This window comes from Erpetoichthys calabaricus, chromosome 5 (assembly GCF_900747795.2).
Source record: "Erpetoichthys calabaricus chromosome 5, fErpCal1.3, whole genome shotgun sequence".
NCBI lineage: Eukaryota > Metazoa > Chordata > Cladistia > Polypteriformes > Polypteridae > Erpetoichthys > Erpetoichthys calabaricus.
In genome coordinates this window covers 230073630-230094320 of record NC_041398.2, presented here as the reverse complement: position 1 = coordinate 230094320, position 20691 = coordinate 230073630, and positions in this window count along the sequence as shown.

Genomic DNA, 20691 nt, shown 5'->3' with positions numbered 1-20691 from the left:
GTTGCCAGATGAATGTAAGGACTTTGGACTTTCAGAAAAACGCTGTCATGTCTGTTCAAAGAAGGGTCAGCGTAGAGACGTCAAGACCTTCTGCTCAAAGTGTCCCAGCAATCCAGGACTTTGTGCAGTTCCCTGCTTTGGCCTGTGGCACAGCAAACTCAAATACTGGGAATGAAACTATGATTGACTGAACTACTTTTGACTTTTGAATTACTTTTGACTGTTCCGTTTTTGTAGTTGACAATAAATCCAGAAGCCTGAGAAAAGGTACATTTTGTGTTTTATTATGTGTTTGCCCATTTCTAGAACTTGCACAACATTTAGTGGTCAATACTGCTTGAATAAATGTAAAAAATGTAAAAAAAATGTAAAAAAGTAAAAAAACGAAAATTGTTCAGATTTCGCCTGGCGTGGGGAATATTTAGGGAGTTGGCGGTTAAAGGGTTAACTGCCCATATCTCTTCTCCATACATCATTTCTGGTCTTACCATGGTCTTAAAAACCTTACCTTTAACCTTCGTCTTAATTCCTCCATCACACAATACTGATAACTTCTTCCAATTGTTCCATCCACACTGCACTCCATGGGTAAACTCAACATCTAATTTGTATCTTGGGCTACCACCAGTTGTAGATATTTAAATTTGTCTAACTTCTGATCATTGTTAAATCTCAGATATTCTATCTTCTTCCTATTAATCTTCAATCCTCTGTCTTTCGAAGCCTTTCTCCATTCTTTCAACTTCCTCTTTTCTGGTGCTACACACCATAATGTCATCAGCATAAACCCTGCACCAGGGGGATTGGTCTTTTATCCCACGAGTTAACACAACCATAACCAGCTTACCAGAAGTAAGGACTCAAAGAAGTTCCTTGGTGCGGACCTCCTGTAACTGGGATCTTGTCTTTATCCCTAACACTGCTTTTAATGCGAGTCCTCACTCCCTCATTCATATCCTGGACAATCCTCACACATTTCTCTGGTCCTCCTTTCCCTTGTATGGACCTCCAGACCTCTTCACGTAGCACACTATCATAAGCTTTCTCCAAACCAATATACACCATATATAAACCTTTCTGTCAACTGTCTCAATGCAAAGACTTCATCAGTAGTTCCTCTCCACAACATAAACCCAACTGACTTCACCCCTGTGGTGGTGTCATCCCTAAGCCTTCTGTGCAAAAATTCTCGATCCCTGATTCTACTTCTTGATACCTGGATCACTTCATATGTTGTATATACATTACAAAAGCATTCAGTATTCCAGCAAGTATATAAGAATTTGTTTCATAAAGACACCTCAGGAGCATATCATGCAACATGTTGGAGTTGCACTGTAGTCATGGATATGCTATCAATCCTTTGTTCAGACCAAGGCTATGCATATACAAGAGCATCTTAAGTCTATAGCTGAAAACATGAACATTTTTAGGCAAATAGAAGGAGGGGTGCGGTAGTCCAAACAGGAAGAATGGAATATATTCATGGTGCCGAGTCTCAAGGCCAGAAGCTGCTTCCGAGAGTACCATCTGCATACTTTAAAGCAATATAGATAAAGTCAAGGTAAAGCACCTTTGTTATACTGGTAATATTAATGTATCCTTTCAGGACTAAATTGAACATAGCTGCATCCTTTAGAACATTTATTGCTTATTTATCACGGTTAGGAAAACCACATGAGCCTAAGAGTCCAAGATGCCAAAGGGTTATTAAAAGATTTTCTCCAACAGTACCCCTTCCACAGAGACACCACACACTGAGTCCAATGATCCAAAATGTGCTTTCAAAAGATAACAATTTACAAGCATCAGGCTATATAAAACCATTTACAAAATCCCTCCCGACAACCCACTGCGACTGTAAATAATAAATGGTTGTAGTACATAAAAACTATTTAAACACACAAACGCAGTCCAAAAGTACAGTCCAGACAGATGAAATGGAAAATGATGCACAGAAAATACCCAGATGAACAGACTTCTGAAAAAACAAAAAAAATGACAATTTGTGCCTACCATGCAGATGAATGTCCAAACTGTTGCAGAAGAAGCATGCTCCATGTGACAATGACTCCAAATAAAGAAATCCCAATGATAAGCAAAGAACAAAAAAATTCAGAAAGTGAGCTGTAATCCTTCTGAGTATTGATGGGGTTATAATCCAGAAAAGCGGATGGGGAAAAATGATTTACTGCCACAGTGAAAAACGACTGAAAGGAAAAAAACAAGAGTTCTGACCAAACTGGTTTCCCTTTTGAATCCTGCGCCATCAGGCTTCTTCCCAACAGCCCTTGTGCAGCATTCTAAGGCAGTCAGGTGGCGCAGTGATTCTACTGCATGCTGGGAGATGCAGTTCTGAGGCAGCACTGCTACATGTGTGAATGTGCCCTCTCCAGGGATCTTTCCTGTTTTATACCCAGTGCTGCCTGGATTGGCTGCCCTACAACCCTAAATTGTGTCAAGCAGATCCAAGAATGTTAAGCTATTAGATTGTTACTTTTTCCAGTAAATTATTACATGAAATTAGAATTTATTCTAGTAGGTAAAATTCAAGAATCAGTCCTTTGCAAGACAGCTGTGCTCCATTGGACCCCTCTATTGTACTTACTAATTTATCTATTTAAAATGCATTTACTAAAGGCATCTAAAGTCATGTTCAATAGTTAATTACTAAACTGTACAAAAATACTTTCTATGTTCACACATACTTTTCTGAAAGCACCTTGTTCTTCTTTGCAGCTGAAGTTGGCAAAAAAAAACATTTTCATATCTTTTCAGAATGAATAATTTAATCCAGCCACTGCAGACTAATATGAATGTTTACTGTTTAGGTGCATTAAGCCTCCAAGACAAATCCAGCGAGACGACTTGATAGGAATGTCAGAATGACAGCTGCAGTATTCTCAATGAAGTACACAACTGGAAGAGCCAACGAATCTGCAGACAGACACAGAACAGCTTTATTAGAAAATGAACAATGGAATACATTAACATTTTAAATATTGATAGAATCAAAGGCCAGCAAGAAATCAAACACATCCTCATACTTCCATGCATACATTCTAAGTACATCTAATGTATTTAAATTCTGTTTAACTCTTTTTTGGCTATATTAAGGCCTGATGCATACTTCTGACTTCTTTAAAATAAAGTGGATTTAAAAAGTATTTAGGCCCTTTCACTTTCTGCACATTTTACTATGTTGTAAATTTAATTATAAATTAATGCATTTGCCATATTTGGCCATCCATTTACACTCCATAACAATAATGACAAGATGAGAACATGTTTTCTGAAAGGACTAGAAATTCATTATAAATCAAAAACCAAAATCTCTCACTCTTTGCTGAGGTTCTCCAGCTTGTGCTTAGGTGCATCCGTCCTGTTTGCTTTAATTCTACTTGAGATGTGCCAAGAACTTGATTGGCGTCCACCTGTGGCAAATTGAATTGATTGGCCATCATTTAGAAAGGCACACACCTGTGTAGAGGAGGTCCTACAATTTACACTGCATGTTAGGGCAAAAAGCAAGCCATGAAGTCCAGGGATCTCTCTGTAGATATCCATGCTTAAATTGTGCTGAGGTATAAATCAGAGCATGGGGATAAAATCATTTGAAAAAGCTTTGAGTGTTGTCACAAGTGCAGTGGCCTCATGGATTGTGAAAACCAAGGAGTTTGGAATCACCCGTGTGGTAGAAATTTAACATCTTATTAAAGAAAGAAACATCCCCTAACAGGACAAATCAGTTATCAGGCAGGAGAAAAGCTGTTCATTGTATCATTTAATTACTGCTCGGCAAAATGCCTTGGAGGGAGCATTCTTCAAAAGCAGAGTGGTACAGTAGAATGGTCAAAACATTCAGAGAAAATGCATGCATATTACTCTGGTTGGTTCATTGGTTTACAACCAAATGATTTATCTACTCTATATATATAAAATCCTAAGCCTAAAAGTGCAACGATTTTGTGCCACGATTTTATGTGACGTTTTTTGTCCACATCTCTCTCGATGGTGGCACCCTGCTTCGAGCTGCAGCCAGTGATGATCTTCATCCCATCCCACACTTCCTTCATGCTGTTTTTCTGCAACTTCTGCTCCAGCTTTCTCCTGTACTGCTCCTTCGCTGCCCTGAGCTGGACTCGGAGTTCCTTCTGCACCTCTCTGTTCTGTTTTTTGACTTTGCCTTAGGATTTCTGCATTAGGACTGTGTTCGCCTTGGATTGCCTTGTTTCTTTAGGCAACTCCATTTTGCCATTGTGCTCTACAGAGCTTCTCTGGGTAACAGAGCATTTTTGTGAAGAATACAACCTTTTTATTTTTATAAAGTTTCTTGTTTTTGCCTGTTTATCTAGTCGGGGTTTGGCATTATATCCCCCCTCTAGTGAGACATTATTACAGATGCTTTTGCAACATTTTGGGACTTTCCTGTCTTGAGACTCCTAGTCATAAGCTCTATGAAGCTCTTTGTGTGCCTAGCCAAGATTTTGGACAGGATGTTCTCCCTCTAGTGGGCCTTTTCAGAAGTGCTTTTCGGACTTATATGATATGGGACTCCTAGTTCATGATGATGTGGCTCACCTTTTAATAAGATAGTTGTCATGATATTAGTTACTCATTTCTGGTGATGTATACCATCAGCAGCTATGATTTAAAATGGCTGAGGTTATTAGCACAAATCATAGCAAAGAGAACATCCATCCATCCATTATCCAACCCGCTGAATCCGTACACAGGGTCACGGGGGTCTGCTGGAGCCAATCCCAGCCAACACAGGGCACAAGGCAGGAAACAATCCCGGGCAGGGTGCCAACCCACCGCAGGACCAAAGAGAACATTTTACCTTAAAATAAAAATTTTGCATCTTTTGAACAATTACGTTCAAAATTGAACCTCCCAGCTACACACTTCTTTCACTATCCTCAAATTAGAAATTTTGTCAAACAGAAATTGCCCGATTTTCCCCACCTCATACCCTCCACTATGCTGGAAAAAATACTGCTCAATTTCGAGGAATTAAACACCTTTTCCGCATTATATAAAATCTTATTAGAGTCCCTACCTTTCAAAGATCCAAAAGGACATTGGGAAGAAGATCTCTTAATCAATATATCAGAAAAGGAGTGGAAGGTAGCAAAGCAGAGAATTCACTCGAGCTCCATATGCGCAAAGCATAGAATTATTCAACTCTAAATTATATATCGAGCTCATCTGTCTCGCTTAAAACTGTCCAAAATATTTGCAGGGCAAGATCCAACCTGTGAACACTGCAATCAAGTCCCAGCCTCACTGGGTCACATGTTATGGGCCTGTACCAAAGTAACATCATTTTGGACCAAAATTTTTAAGTGCCTCTCAGACAGCCTTGGTATCACAATCCCTCCTAACCCACTAACAGCTGTGTTCGGTGTTCTTCCAGACAGACTTGAAGTGGAGAAGGACAAGCAAACGGTGATTGCATTCACTACACTTTCGGCACGCAGACTTATTCTGTTAAATTGGAAGAATCCTAACTCTCCTCTGATAAGTCAGTGGGAAACCGATGTTTTATATTATTTGAAATTGGAAAAAATCAAATTCTTAGTTAGAGGATCTGTACAAAATTTTTTCAAAACCTGGCAGGATTTAATCAATATTATTTTAGAATAAGAGAAATAACTATTACCGCATTTAATTTCCTTCTCCATTTCTTATTTACCTATATATTTATTTCTCCCTTTCTTTTGCTTACTGTTGCCTCATTAAAAAGCCCTAAGCAATTCTCCTTTGGCTAAGCTCTCCTTCTCAGGGGTGGGGTTTGATTTGTCTTCAATTTTGTTTGGTTATAAATTGATCTATTTTTATGGAATCATTAATAAAAATTAATAAATAAATTTAAAAAAATAAATAAATAAATAAAAATTAAGTGATAAGTAGTTTTATTTTATGTTTTTATATATACTTTTTTAATTCTTGAGGGGAAGTTGTCTTTTTGCATGATGTTTGGAAGTCAGAGTGCAGTTGTCAGCCACTGTTGAGCAATCCCGGAGCAATTTTCAGATTAAGGGTCTTTGCTCAAGGGCCCAATGGAGTATTGACTAAATCATAACACTTATGAAGATCAAAACGTCGTCATTAAAATCATGCCAGAGAGAAAAGGAGAAAGGGAGTGCTTTGTTTTTTTGAATTTTACATAAAAAAGAAAGGAGAATTGCCCCTGGATATACACAAGGTTTGGCTTATTGGGTCACTTTCTGTTATTCTTTACCTGTTGTTTGGTATCTCATTTTCTTTCTAAATCCAGGTCTTAATTACACATGTTTAGTATCATCACTATTATTAAATATGGCATGCAAGGAATTCACTCCTTATATCATGCTGTAATACAAATCACATTAAGTATCCATTTAAGCTGTTAAAGCAATAGAAAATCTTAATTATTCATTAGAAGCCAATTATTTTAATTCCTTTTGTCCAACTTTTTCTTTAATGCAGCACATAATAAAAGGTTTAGCATGAGAAAGATACATAACAATATTTCTAAACCGGCTTAATTTAATTCAATTCAAGGTCACAGGGCCTGTGAGTCAGATGAATTTGGCATGACTGGAGCTAACAGATCAGCAGGTTAAAATCCACCCAGTGGAATAGCAATCATCAATCTCTATTCTGTAATAAATTAACTGGTCAATTAAAAAAATGCCCTCTTTTATTTTCATTATATAGCACCTTGAGCATGGGAACAGCATTATCTCTGTATTATAAAAAATAATCTTGGAAGGAGACAAAATGTGATTTTTTCGGAGAGACACATATACGCCCCACGAGATGAGTCCACTCCCGGGGGCCAGAAGTAAAAGACAAAGAGTAGATGACAAAGTAGAACATTGTAAAGAATTCAGAAATGTTGGCACGGTACACATGTAAAGCAGGTTAGAGATAATGGAAGTAAGAAACTTTCGAAAGTTTCAAAAAAAGCATAGTAAAGATCGCATTAGCACAAACAAATGGAAATTATTACTCGGTGAAACACAGCGAACAGCGAAAAGAGATTGAATATATTGTTCAGATTTAAACTTTAAGTCGGAGACTTGTAGATCGTCTAATTCGTGTTGTCAGCGAGAATTAAAAGATTCCAAAAACATTGTTACGGTATGAAGTCCGTGAGACGGAGAATTTTAACATGAGATTATTTCAAGTCACGCCGTGCTTACAACTATTTTCAAACAAGACCACGGTCATCTAACCTCTCAGTCGTGAGAATGCTTTTGTCAGACACACTTCCTGTACTCTCAGCTGTTATAAGTTTTATCAGGACACTAATTTTATACATTCAAGATGACACATCAAAGACTTAGCAAAGAAGAAAGAGCATGGACAAACATTCGAGAAAGTCATTCTATTTATTAAAGAGACAGAAACGATATTCACTCAGAGGCAGTTATATGTTGCATTGTCACAATGTAAGTCCAAACATGGAATCAACATTCAATGCGATCTTGAAGAAACGTTAATTCCAAATATTGTTTTTACTACAATTTTAGTATGTAACAATTCCCATGAAAATAACAATCTCTTCAAATTGTATACCCGGTTAATCAAACCCGGGGGTGGGCGAGCGAGGCGAGCAGGGGGCGGAGACCCCTAGTATACTGAAAATAAAATGTCATTATTATTATTATTACTAGGCTCTTCTCCCATTTCAGCAATTCTTTTAGTAACTATGAGTAAGAAGCTTTCATTGCAAACCAAGAGAATGAAGCAGGAAAGCAGAATTAAAGAAAGGGGCCTTTATTAAAAAAGTGCTACATTTTCATGAAAATAAACAGAATCAACCAGCAAACTAAAGAAAACACTAAAAATGATTAAACATTGCTTAACATGGGTCCAGCTCTAGCAAACCATTTTTACCAGATTATCTCTTTCGATGACCCTACACACATAAGAAAATGCAGTTAGATCATTGGTTCACCTTTCCCAAGGAAAACCAGACGAGTAAAACATCAACATTCACAGTCCATCTTCAAAGCTCTCAGCTCTTTTAAAATACCACCTGACATTTGAGATTTTACAGTTCAAACCAGGTTAATGCAGCTAACAATGTCCTCTTGAAACTCTTTTTCAAGTCAGGCTCAGCAGTTATACTCACACATGAGGGGCAGCTTGTGGCTTTGAATTGCTTCACAGCAGCAGACCATTTTATCTTTGCAGTCACATGAATCAGTTCCTTGGAATCCTGCAGCCCACCAACTGGCTGGAAAGGTGTAGTGTCACTCTGGCCCTGAGGCAGTTTTCATTTTCTCCTGTCAATCGAAATATCCAGCGTCCTGACCTGCATAATCTGCTCGTTCTATTAAAGCATAAGTGACGCATGCATACATTGAGGCTTGAATAACATTGCTCTTTTATTACTTGGCCAGGGCATTTGTGCACAAAGCTGTCATGGGCATCAAGAACTTTTCAATTCAGTTTACCTTTATATACTGCAGTGCTCTCCACTGAAGCAGGTGCAGAGCACTGAGACAAGTTCTCAGGTAAAATGCATTTACAAAGTAATCTGAAACTGAAAGGTGCTATATAAATAATGTATATATATATATATATATATATATATAGGGTGGCACGGTGGCGCAGTGGGTAGCACTGGTGCCTGGCAGTAAGGACACCTGGGTTTGCTTTCCGGGTCCTCCCTGTGTGGAGTTTGCATGTTCTCCCCGTGTCTGCGTGGGTTTCCTCTGGGTACTCCGGTTTCCTCCCACAGTCCAAAGACATGCAGGTTAGGTGCATTGGCAATTCTAAATTGGCCCTAGTGTGTGCTTGGTGTGTGTGCGTGCCCTGCAGTGGGTTGGCGCCCTGCCCAGTATTTGTTTCCTGCTTTTTGCCCTGTGTTGGTTGGGATTGGCTCCAGCAGACCCCCATGACCCTGTAATTAGGATATAGCGGGTTGGATAATGGCTGGATGTATATATATGAGGGGCTCAGAGTAGAGCCGCTGCTCCTCCGCATCGAGAGGAGTCAGATGAGGTGGCTCGGGCATCTGATCAGGATGCCTCCTGGACGCCTCCCTGGTGAGGTGTTCCGGGCACGTCCAACCGGGAGGAGGCCCCGGGGAAGACCCAGGACACGCTGGAGGGACTATGTCTCTCGACTGGCCTGGGAACGCCTTGGGATTCTCCCGGAAGAGCTAGAAGAAGTGGCCGGGGAGAGGGAAGTCTGGGCATCTCTGCTCAAGCTGCTGCCCCTGCGACCCGACCTCGGATAAGCGGGAGACAATGGATGGATGGATGGATGGATATATATATATATATATATATATATATCCATCCATTTCCCAACCCGCTGAATCCGAACACAGGGTCACGGGGGTCTGCTGGAGCCAATCCCAGCCAACACAGGGCACAAGGCAGGAAACAATCCTGGGCAGGGTGCCAACCCACCGCAGTATATATATATATATATATATATATATATATATATATATATATATATATATATATATATATATACTGTATATTATGATGGATGGCCAGCAGCTCAAACTGGCTGGGATGTCCTGAAAAGCTGCTCTGGAGTATAGTGGTGCCCCAGATTCCCACAGGGCATCCTGGGACTTGGAGTTCGTTATCTCAGCCCTGTTGGGTGCTGCCAGAGGGTGCTATGAAAGGTCCGGGTAGTCGTGCCTCCCGTATCGCCCGGAAGTACTGTCGGGTCATGAGGATGGGAGCCCTGAAATACTTCCAGGCTGAAGAAGAAACCAGAGTTTTCCACCTGACCTGGAAGTGCAGATGAGTCACATGATCGGAAGGACAGAAGCACTTCAAGGTCAAAGACTATTTAAAGGGCTGTTGGAAACCCAGCAAGCGAGCTGGAGTTGGGAGGTGTAGGACAGAGCTTGCTGGGAGGTGTGAAGGAGATATAAATAGTGAGAGAGAATCATGTTTATTTTTATTACTATTGTGCTTAGTGTTTTCTTGCCTGTGTATTGGTGGAGGTGGTGCTTTAAAGGCACTATTTAAAGAAGAAATTAAATAACTTCTTGGTGTTTAAACCTGTCACCTACGTCTGTCTGTTGGGATAAACAGGGGCAACAATGCCACCTAGCGTCCATCTATTTTATATATATATATATATATATATATATATATATATATATATATATATATATATATACTGTATATATGGTTGAATAGTTTACTGTCAAATAATGCAAAGAGTATGTGACACGTGTTTTGCCCTAATTCTGGGCTCATCAGGCGTACACACTTACTGTACCTCCTCTCGGGGAATCGAACCTCGGACGTCAGCGTTAGAGGCAAAGCCTCTTACGTTGCGCCACGGTGTGTGGTTCATTCATTTGACAGCATGTAGATCAGGTAATTACATTCATGGCATTCAATAAACTATTCAACCATTCTATGATCTGCTTCTCGCAACTGAAAGAGGGCACCATGGCGGATGTTTGGCGACTTGCAGACTAACCACAAGCGTTACCTGGTAGCTAACCACCCATACAATCAGATTGTGATTCAAACTACGAATGCCATGAATATATATTGTCACACTTGGGTCACAGATTTGCACAGAAACACTGGAGGTTGTAGAGACAGGAACTTTATTCAAAAACTGCAAACAAACATGTATCTTTTTCAAAAGTTTAAAAGTGCTCCTTGACAAGACGGAGATGACAGTTCCGTCTCACAATTAAAAGAATGCAAACATATCTTCCTCTTCAAAGGAGTGTGCGTCAGGAGCAGGGAAGGACAGAGAAAGAGAAAGACAAACAATTAATTAAAAGCTGACAGGTGCTGTTTGGACTTTTAAGTCTGCGAAGTACCACGCAGATCGCACGATAGATCATCAGCAAGTAAGCACAGCAAGCAAGGGAGCAATGTGAAGGTAGTCTTTCAGCATCTTTTTTTTTAACCTGTAGGGGTGTGATCAGCCCCCCAGCTCACAATATATATATATATATTATATATATATATATATATACTCTATAAAGTATAAAGTATTATTATAAACAGAGCCCAACAATAATTAATTGTTGATCCGGCCATGAACATCATGCCGAAACCTATTTTGGAAAAGTTTAGTTAAAAAAAAAAACATAGCAACTTCAGTCTGCAGCATCCCTGAAGAAACTAAAGCTCTAGGGTTGGAGGTGCATTGGGGACCATGGTCAGTTATAAATATATGTGTATACAAAGTCAGACACAGTCACCATTCTGGAGACTTCGGCCAGCTGGCTGCCCACCACTTCCTGGGTATTCTGCAAAGCAGTCAATGCTGGGCCATCTAGTCTAATGGCAGAATCTTTCTGTCCAATGAATCTAAGGCTCCCAGTATGTCAGATGACTTTTTCATAGGCAGGAGAACAGCTTGACAGTAGGGAACTACTATGCAACATCAAGATACCAAGAAGAAAAACAGATTAGAAGAGGGTTCGTAATGGGATACTGTATAAATATTGTATTATTTATATTTGTGTACAAATAACTTAACAAACAGAAATGCAGTGTGTACAGCTAATCAGAGCTCTAGTCAGGGTATGCTAGAGTAAAGTTGTGAGTCTTCAGCCTGAATTGAAAAGCTGACACTGAAGGGGCATCTCTTGCGTTAGCTGGTGTAACCAGTTTAACCAGTAGGTGTCTCCGTCGAGTCCCAAACTCACAACGCAATAATGCCCAACATAGTGACAGGTTCAAATAATGGATTTTTTAAATCCAACACATAGTACAAGCCATAAAGTACAATGAAAACAGCCAATAACCATACAAAAATTAACCTTTTTGTCTCCTTTTGCCTCCAGTTGAGTATCGCCAGCTGCCTCCTGACTTGGACTCCCCAGTGTAAGGCAGCAGGCTTCTTAAATACTGGACCCGAAACAGCTTCTGGTGACCTGGCATGACTTGTGGGGCATACTTGGGAACCAGGGTAGTCGTCCTTCGACAACACCCCCTTCTGGCACCCAGTGACCCCAACAGGGCTACACGTCCGGACTCTAGTTCCCGTTAACTCCTGGGATGCCTCATGATGGTACAGGTTAGCTTCACACTACTGGGATCCTCTTGAACCTGCTACCACCAATAACATACCCGAGTGTTGAGCCTAGCAAATTAAGACATTCACACATAGCAAGGGGTAGGTGCAAAGTGCTTTTAATAAAGTCAATCAAAACAAACAGTGTTCAAAAGTGCAGTGCTCTCTTCTTTAAATAAATAGTCCATAATTTAAAATGCAGATTGAAACAAGATTAAAACCAACAGCAATCGAGTCCTTCATGTTCTGTCAGAAAAGCCCAGCACCTCTCCAATTTTGTCTCCCCGACTCATTCATTGTTCGCTCAGCTGGCAGAGACATAAGCAGCCACGGTCCTCACCATCCAACTCACATCTTAATTGCCTCCAAGCAGCACAGCCCAAACTGCTTGTGGTTGGTTGTCCTCCCATCTTCCTTCTCGCACTCCTGACGTACCTCGTATGCCTGGGGTATGACGCCACCTGGATTGTTCCCACTCCTCAACTAATAATCAGTGGGGACAATCTGGCCCTAGAGTAGGGATTCATCACTCCGTTGTGGGCCTATGACCACACTGCCCTGCACCCACACTGCCTGGCTCGTCCTGTTTCTCTCCACAATGCTGTTGTCACTGCTCTCTTCCTGTCTTGTTTTGGTCCCCCTCTCTCTGCCCATGCAGGCTCCTTTTAAACTGACACTTCTAACAGGGCATAGGTCTGCACATGCTGCTCCCCCTGAGGAATTAATGAGGTACCTTCCTGACGCACGCACTCACATGTGTCTTCACAATCAGGCAGGCACCTCCCTATCCATCCCTGGAGCGAAGTGCATTTGTGCACCTGCCTGCGTCCAATTAGAGCTTTGTGGGGTGTGATTACTTATTTAAATTTAGCATAGCTCTACAGACCACTTATCACATGTCATCAGCCGACGAGTATCACCAAACATATGGGGAGTGGATCTGCTTCTAGCCTTGTGCTTCTGCTTGTCCATCCCCTGGCAGGTTCTATTTTGTCCTGAAGTCATGCAGTCGTTCAGTCGGGATGCCTGTGTGTCCTCGGTGGCACTCACACCAGTGTTCACTACACATGCTGTACTGCTGCGCTCTCAATTTAAATTTGGTCTTTAGTTCTCATCACTAGTATTTCTACATCAAATAAAATACAAGAAATGATCAGCTATACCAGAATCCATAAGAGCCAGAGATTTTTTCAGAGAGGACCCTGATGCTGAATTTATTCGGATGTAGGTCATCTCATCTGAAGGAATATGGCCTCTCATGAAAAAGATCCCAATTGAAGCTGATGTTTTACCTCTCACAGAAGGCTCCAGGTGTTCAAGGCCAGAAGTAAATTACAGGCTTCATCAGATCATCTTAACATGGGTGGTGGTCCAGCAATGATGGCTCTCACAGATAAGGTCCTCTCCTTCGATGCTTGAACAAGGTATGCAAGTCTGTCTTTAGATGTTCTGAAAGTCAAAACTGAATGTTGTTGACGCCAGCATGTAGGAAAATTATTCAGTTAATCCCGTCATGCTTTTCAAAGACTTTCAGGAGTCTTCTTTTAACATCTTGAACTTGTGCACTGATTTGGAAAATTCAAGTGGCACACAAGTGAATCTCCAATAATGAGGTGTTGTACATCATTGCAGTCTAGATGCATGGTGGGAAAGCGAGATGGTCAAAACGGCTATGTTTGATGTTGAATATTTCAGAACAAGGAGGTGACCTGACCTGTCCTGTCCTGGACATACTCCCAAATTCAGTTTTCAACAACTTCTTTAGTTGGGGCTTGGGAAAAGTAGACTCAATGTAGAACATGGGAAAGCATTTTTCACAGTTGATAGTGCAAATTTGATTCCACCTATCAAGGTAGCTTTTTTTCATCAGGAGACCTTTCTTTTCCTTGAGATATCATCTCTGGATAGGAGCTGCTGAATCTGTTCCTAAAGGGTCCTGAGTTGCTTTATAATGCTACAGTTCACAGTCGGTTATCTTCAAATCAGTCCTAACCCTAACCCTCAGTTCAGCTAAAAGGTGAATCGTGCAATTAAAAGTAATTTCGAGCAAGTTCAACAGGCGGACCCTAATTTTCTTTCGAGGTACAGAGTAATCTCCATGTTTCGTAAGAATTCTAACCTAAAAAACAAGTTAGCCTCGAGCAAAATTAGAAACCTAAACAGAGTTCCGGTCCAACCACAAAAGATTGGATCAGAACTAAAATCATTCAGAATGCACAAACAAAGGTATCTCGTCTGACCCAGCAGGGACTTAGTCTAAACACTAAGAATTGTGTATTTGCCATCCAGTGCATGCAGTGTCAGATCATCTACATAGGGGAGACAGGGAATTCCCTCAGGACTCGACTCCATCAACACTTACACAACATCAGAAATAAGAAAGAACAGCACACACACCTGGTTCAGTACTTTTTAGCTAATGGCTTAGAAGTACTCACATTAACTATAGTGGAACATAGCACTAAATGGCTGAGCAGGGAGAAGAAAGGGAAGGAGAAGACTTGGATAAAAACACTCAGTACTCATTTTCCAACAGACTTGAACATGAGGAGACCTTGGTAACAGCCCAAAACAATTAGTGTTGATGGCCCGTGCTTTCTGGGCACCCATAAGACTGAAAGCACACAACTCATCTTGGTAGCACTGCTGACGGAGCCTAAGGGAACCCTGCTTTCCCTAAACCCTATCAAAATGTGCAGGTGCAACAATTCCTATTAACCATCTTACTGTAAAACCAGCCTAATCCATTTCAGGCTCACAAGGAAAGAACCAATGGATGTTATTTGTTAAGCAAAGAAACTCTATGTTGAAGGGGTGAGTGAAAAGGTAGAGCGAGTCCCAAAATAGTTGGGGTGCAAACTGGGCAAACCTTGTTTAATTTACAAGAAAAGCAGAAGGTCATAAAAAAGTCATAGCCTCTTGTCAACCTCTAGCAGTGCTCTCTGGTAGGGTCAGGCTATGGTAGGGTCTGTAGTTTGAAGTTGCATGGCTTCTCCTCCAGTGTGGTTTTTAACTGAACTGCCCCACTGCATAGCACTCACTCAGTCCATTCAATGGATTACACAGCCTTACTCTGACCCCATGGTCTATAGCCCCTAACCCCCTCCCTACACCACAGTGTTGTTCCTGGCTGGTCTTGCATAGGAGGACACCACTTCCATCCCAATTTCTCTCCCACTCTCTTTGTGCTTCTAGTGAAGCAACACCCACTTACGGTCACAGCACCTGGGACCGGCATTCGAGGTGTATAGCAGGCTTGCTAACCACTGACCTTTGCATCTTCCTTGAGGGCTTTGATGAAGTTTTTCTTGCTTTTTCATACCTGATTGTAGATGACAAACATGATTGTGTCTCTTTTTTCCAGTCCCGGACCCTGCCTCTTCTACAGTCATTTATCTACCCTATTGGTTAGTGAGGCTGTTCAACACCATCAACTGCTTCTGTTCTGTCCTTCATTTGCATAAAGCACACTCCCATCATAGCAAAGAGCATTGAAGATAGCATAATAAAAATAAATAGCGACAAACAGAAAATTGATCAACAAATAAAAAATTGTATGACAAATAAAAAAGAACGGGTTGGCAAATTTTCTTTTTTCTACAATATCACCAAATTTCTATCATGGGGTATTTTTATTTACATATTGATGTACCGAAATATCCTTTACTAGCCAACCCACGGCGTAGCATACGCCGCATAATTATGTATTGATGGGTGAACACTTCCTGAACGACACAGTTGTCCAAACAGAAGTGAAAATAAAATTGAGCCCGGTGCATTCTTTAACTGCATTTTCTGCCTTGTAGCGCAGTGGTAGTGTTGCTGGTTAACAGTAAGGAGACTGTGGAAGATTTTGGGTTCGCTTCCTGGTTCCTCCCTGTGTGGATCGCGCTTTGAATGAAAAAAGTGAACATTTGCAAAATCCGTAACGGTGCGTTCAGTAAGTACAATGCACACGCGTTTAATTTGTCGGCCACTTTTTGCCAGCCGTCTTTTCAGGTTTGGGCTTATTTTGCAGTGTTACCGCTTGTGCATATTAAATCTTGAAATCCTTCGAGTAACTAATTAACTAACACCCACCCACCCAGCTTGTGTGAAAAAAATGCGCCGGTTCTTTCATCATTTTGTTGCAGCCTATCAAAGACTTGCTGCCCCCAACTCCTCACCTGACTCGCTGTCGTCTGTGCACCTCTGAGCCACGTTGTCCTTTCATTGTTCTTTGCGGTATCGGCTGCTTTTCTATATATAATCCACCAAGTCACCCGACCACGGTAGTAGGAGGGGGGTGGGGAGCGTACACAGGGCAGGGACGTATTCAGAGGGAGCGTATGGCCCGCACTCAGTGGGTATTCCTCGTTCGTGGGGAACAATTCGAGAAAGAGCTATCAATCTGTCAATCTTCTCCTTGTCCGGGCAGGGTGAGGTTTCCCGTGTTGAGTCAAATAAAGCAAGATTTGTGTGTGGCGAGTTATTGTGTTCGAGCACATGAGCAGGCACCGTGAATGCCTTGAGAGCATGGGTGGACGCGTGCCGGATAAATAATGAGTATCTATATATCTTCTTAGATATAGACAGCGTCTGATAGTTGTGATGGTTTTACACTCCAGTACATTGCGGTGAACGCTGGCAACAGTCAGGCGGGCAGGCGTCTTAGACTTGGTGCTCTTAGAGTTGGTGGGCTTGTCTCTCTAGCGGTTCGAGTTCTTGGGCGGTGCTCTGTCGTTTGTATCACACGGTCGGACGACTTGGTGGATTATATATGATGATGATTAAATGTTGAAATCCTTCGAGGAACTAATTAACTAACTAACACCAACCCTGCTTGTGCATATTAAATGTTGAAATCCTTCGAGGAACTAATTAATTAACTAATGCCAACCCACCCACACACACACACAGCTTGTGTGAAAAAATGCGCCCGTACTTTTATAATTTTGTTGCAGCCTATTAACTGTTTTAGACGCTGCATTCAGCAATTCACATCTGCGACAAACATGCCTCTTTTTACATGGTCCTGCTTTGGTGGGCGTGAAACGTTTTCCGTGTTCCTGCAGGACCATCTATGAAGATGCATGTTTGTCTTGGAAACGAATTGCTGCATGTAGTGTGTAAAACAGTTTGCTATGGTGCACGCGGTCATGCGTCGTAAGCGAAAAGTCAACGTGGCTCAGAGGTGCATGTGTACTGTAGCCCAGACGAAGATAAATGACGGCGTTTTTTCCCAGTCGACGCGTCCGAGTTGATGGCCGTGGTTCTGCGAGTTGTCGACGTAATCCAATGGTCTTAGAGTTGGTGGGCGTGGTTCCTTCCTGCGTGTGCCATGGGCGGCTTACTTGTCGGCGGCTTAGTGAATCCACGCCCCTTCTGGCTTGCTTTTCATGGGTGGCTACTTGTCTTCCGGCTTAGTGAATTATATATATAGATTAGCAGATACCTACTACTTTAGATGTAACATCCTGCCAAATTTCAGCTTTTTAACTGAATAGGAAATATAGTGCTTGGGTTGATGAATTAGTGAGTGAATAAATAAGTCAATTTTGTATTATATATTGTCATGCACGCATATTGAAGGATCACCTTCCAGGTTCATCTGAGGTAAGCAATACCACCCTGAATCGAGAGAGGGCACTTTCGCCAACATTACTGTCTCTTCTTTCGCCTTCAGCAGCAAGAAGGTGCCCACTGAGGGCAACTGACTCCACCCCTTCGGTCAGATCCCTATAAAATTCCAGATGACACAGAGAGAGTCATCTCAATCTGAACCCAAACTGGAAAACAAGATGGAGCTCCTGGACAAGACCTGCTCTACCGAGCCGTCAGATCACGTGAGTCAGGAACACTGCCTGGCTGATACCTCAATATATTCCTTGAAGTCCTTGTGTGTTCTTACACCTGTCCACAATATTATATATATAAATATATATATATAAATAAATACTTATTTATTTCCCCTTGGGATTAATAAAGTATCTATCTATCTAATAGATAGATAGATACAGTTAGTCCATAAATATTTGGACAGAGACAACTTTTTTCTAATTTTGGTCCTGTACATTACCACAATGAATTTGAAATGAAACAACTCCGATGCAGTTGAAGTGCAGACTTTCAGCTTTAATTCAGTGGGGTGAACAAAACGATTGCATAAAAATGTGAGGCAACTAAAGCATTTTTTTAACACAATCCCTTCATTTCAGGGGCTCAAAAGTAATTGGACAAATTAAATAACTGGAAATAAAATGTTCATTTCTAATACTTGGTTGAAAACCCTTTGCTAGCAATGACAGCCTGAAGTCTTGATTTTATGGACATCACCAGATGCTGGGTTTCCTCCTTTTTAATGCTCTGCCAGGCCTTTACTGCAGCGGCTTTCAGTTGCTGTTTGTTTGTGGGCCTTTCTGTCTGAAGTTTAGTCTTCAACAAGTGAAATGCCTGCTCAATTGGGTTAAGATCAGGTGACTGACTTGGCCATTCAAGAATTGTCCACTTCTTTGCTTTAATAAACTCCTGTGTTGCTTTGGCTGTATGTTTTGGGTCATTGTCCATCTGTATCATGAATCAATTTGACTGCATTTAGCTGGATTTGAGCAGACAGTATGTCTCTGAACACCTCAGAATTCATTCGGCTGCTTCTGTCCTGTGTCACATCATCAATAAACACTAGTGTCCCAGTGCCACTGGCGGCCATGCACGCCCAAGCCATCACACTGCCTCCACCGTGTTTTACAGATGATGTGGTATACTTTGGATAATGAACTGTTCCACACCTTATCCATACTTTTTTTCTTGCCATCATTCTGGTAGAGGTTGACCTTGGTTTCATCTGTCCAAAGAATGTTTTTCCAGAACCGTGCTGGCTTTTTTAGATGTTTTTTAGTAAAGTCCAATCTAACCTTTCTATTCTTGAGGCTTATGACCTTGCAGTGCACCCTTTGTATTTACTTTCATGCAGTCTTCTCTTTATGGTAGACTTGGATATCGATACGCCTACCCCCTGGAGAGTGTTGTTCACTTGGTTGGCTGTTGTGAAGGGGTTTCTCTTCACCATGGAAATGATTCTGCCATCATCCACCACTGTTGTCGTCCGTGGACGTCCAGGTCTTTTTCCGTTGCTGAGTTCACCAGTGCTTGCTTTCTTTCTCAGGATGTACCAAACTGTAAATTTTGCCACTCGTAATATTGTAGCAATTTCTTGAATGGGTTTTTTCTGTTTTCGCAGCTTAATGATGGCTTCTTTCACCTGCATGGAGAGCTCCTTTGACCGCATGTTGTCTGTTCACAGCAAAATCTTCCACATGCAAGCACCACACCTGAAATCAACTCCAGGCCTTTTATCTGCTTAATTGATAATGACATAACGACGGACTTGCCCACACCTGCCCATGAAATAGCCTTTCAGTCCAATTATTTTTGAGCCCCTGAAATGAAGGGATTGTGTTAAAAAAATGCTTTAGTTGCCTCACATTTTTATGCAATCGTTTTGTTCACCCCAATTAAAGCTGAAAGTCTGCACTTCAACTGCATCGGAGTTGTTTCATTTAAAATTCATTGTGGTAATGTACAGAACCATAATTAGAAAAAAGTTGTCTCTGTCCAAATATTTATGGACCTAACTGTAGATAGATAGATAGATAGATAGATAGATAGATAGATAGATAGATAGATAGATAGATAGATAGATAGATTCAGAACCTTTGCTGTATCACTCCAAATTGTAGTCAGATGCATCCTGTTTGCTTTAATTCCTCTTGAGATCTGTCTGGAAGTTCACGTGTACCTGTGTATATAAGATCTTTCAATTTAAACTGTATGTGTAAGGACAAATCACTGTGAGCCTCAATAACTGAAAAATGGAAATACTTTGGAACGATCAGGATTCTTCCTAGAGTTGACCAGGAAAGGTGACCAAGCACCCAATAGAGAGCTTCAGAATTCCTCTGCTGAGAAGGGAGAACCTGTCAGAAGGAAAACCATCTCAGTAGCACACCATCCACCAGACATGTATGGTAGAATGGCATCACACACATGTGCATGGGAGGCAGCTGAAGGGCTCACAAAGGGATAAGTCCATGCCAGAACAAGGGGTGGCAGGGTACACTGATCCTTCCTCTTTATCATCGGCAGACCAACTACGGTAAATTTCACCTGGATTCAATGACGTCACTTATGGTTCCGGCCTCGATGACATCGCTTCCCCTGCCAGGCTTTAAAACTGCCATGTTTGCCTGTCTGTACTGTTCTGTGTTGGACTGAAGTTTGTTAAGACCTGTACGATTTGAACCGCAAATTCTGATTTGGTAGCCTATTTCAAGTATATGAATGGCTGCCCCCAAACCTTTCTCTGAGTCTTATGGAATCCTTTCACAATGGCTAAATGCAAACTACTCTTCAGTAAAAGGCATATGACACTTTAAATGACTCTGAGAGGAAGAGGAGGTTGGGAGCACCCACCACAAGACGAACCATCAGGATTGGGACTCGAGTGTAGCAGGTGACACCTCAACGCCACACTGGAACAGTGTGAGGTGTTTTACAATCCTGCCACCAACCTCCAAGGCTTCCCTGCAAGTTGTAGGACCTGCTTGCAGGGTTGGATGCAGGTTTACGTCATACCGAGGATGAAGTAATTGCAGGTTAAGGGCCTTTCTCATCGTCCCAACGGAGCAGAGAGAA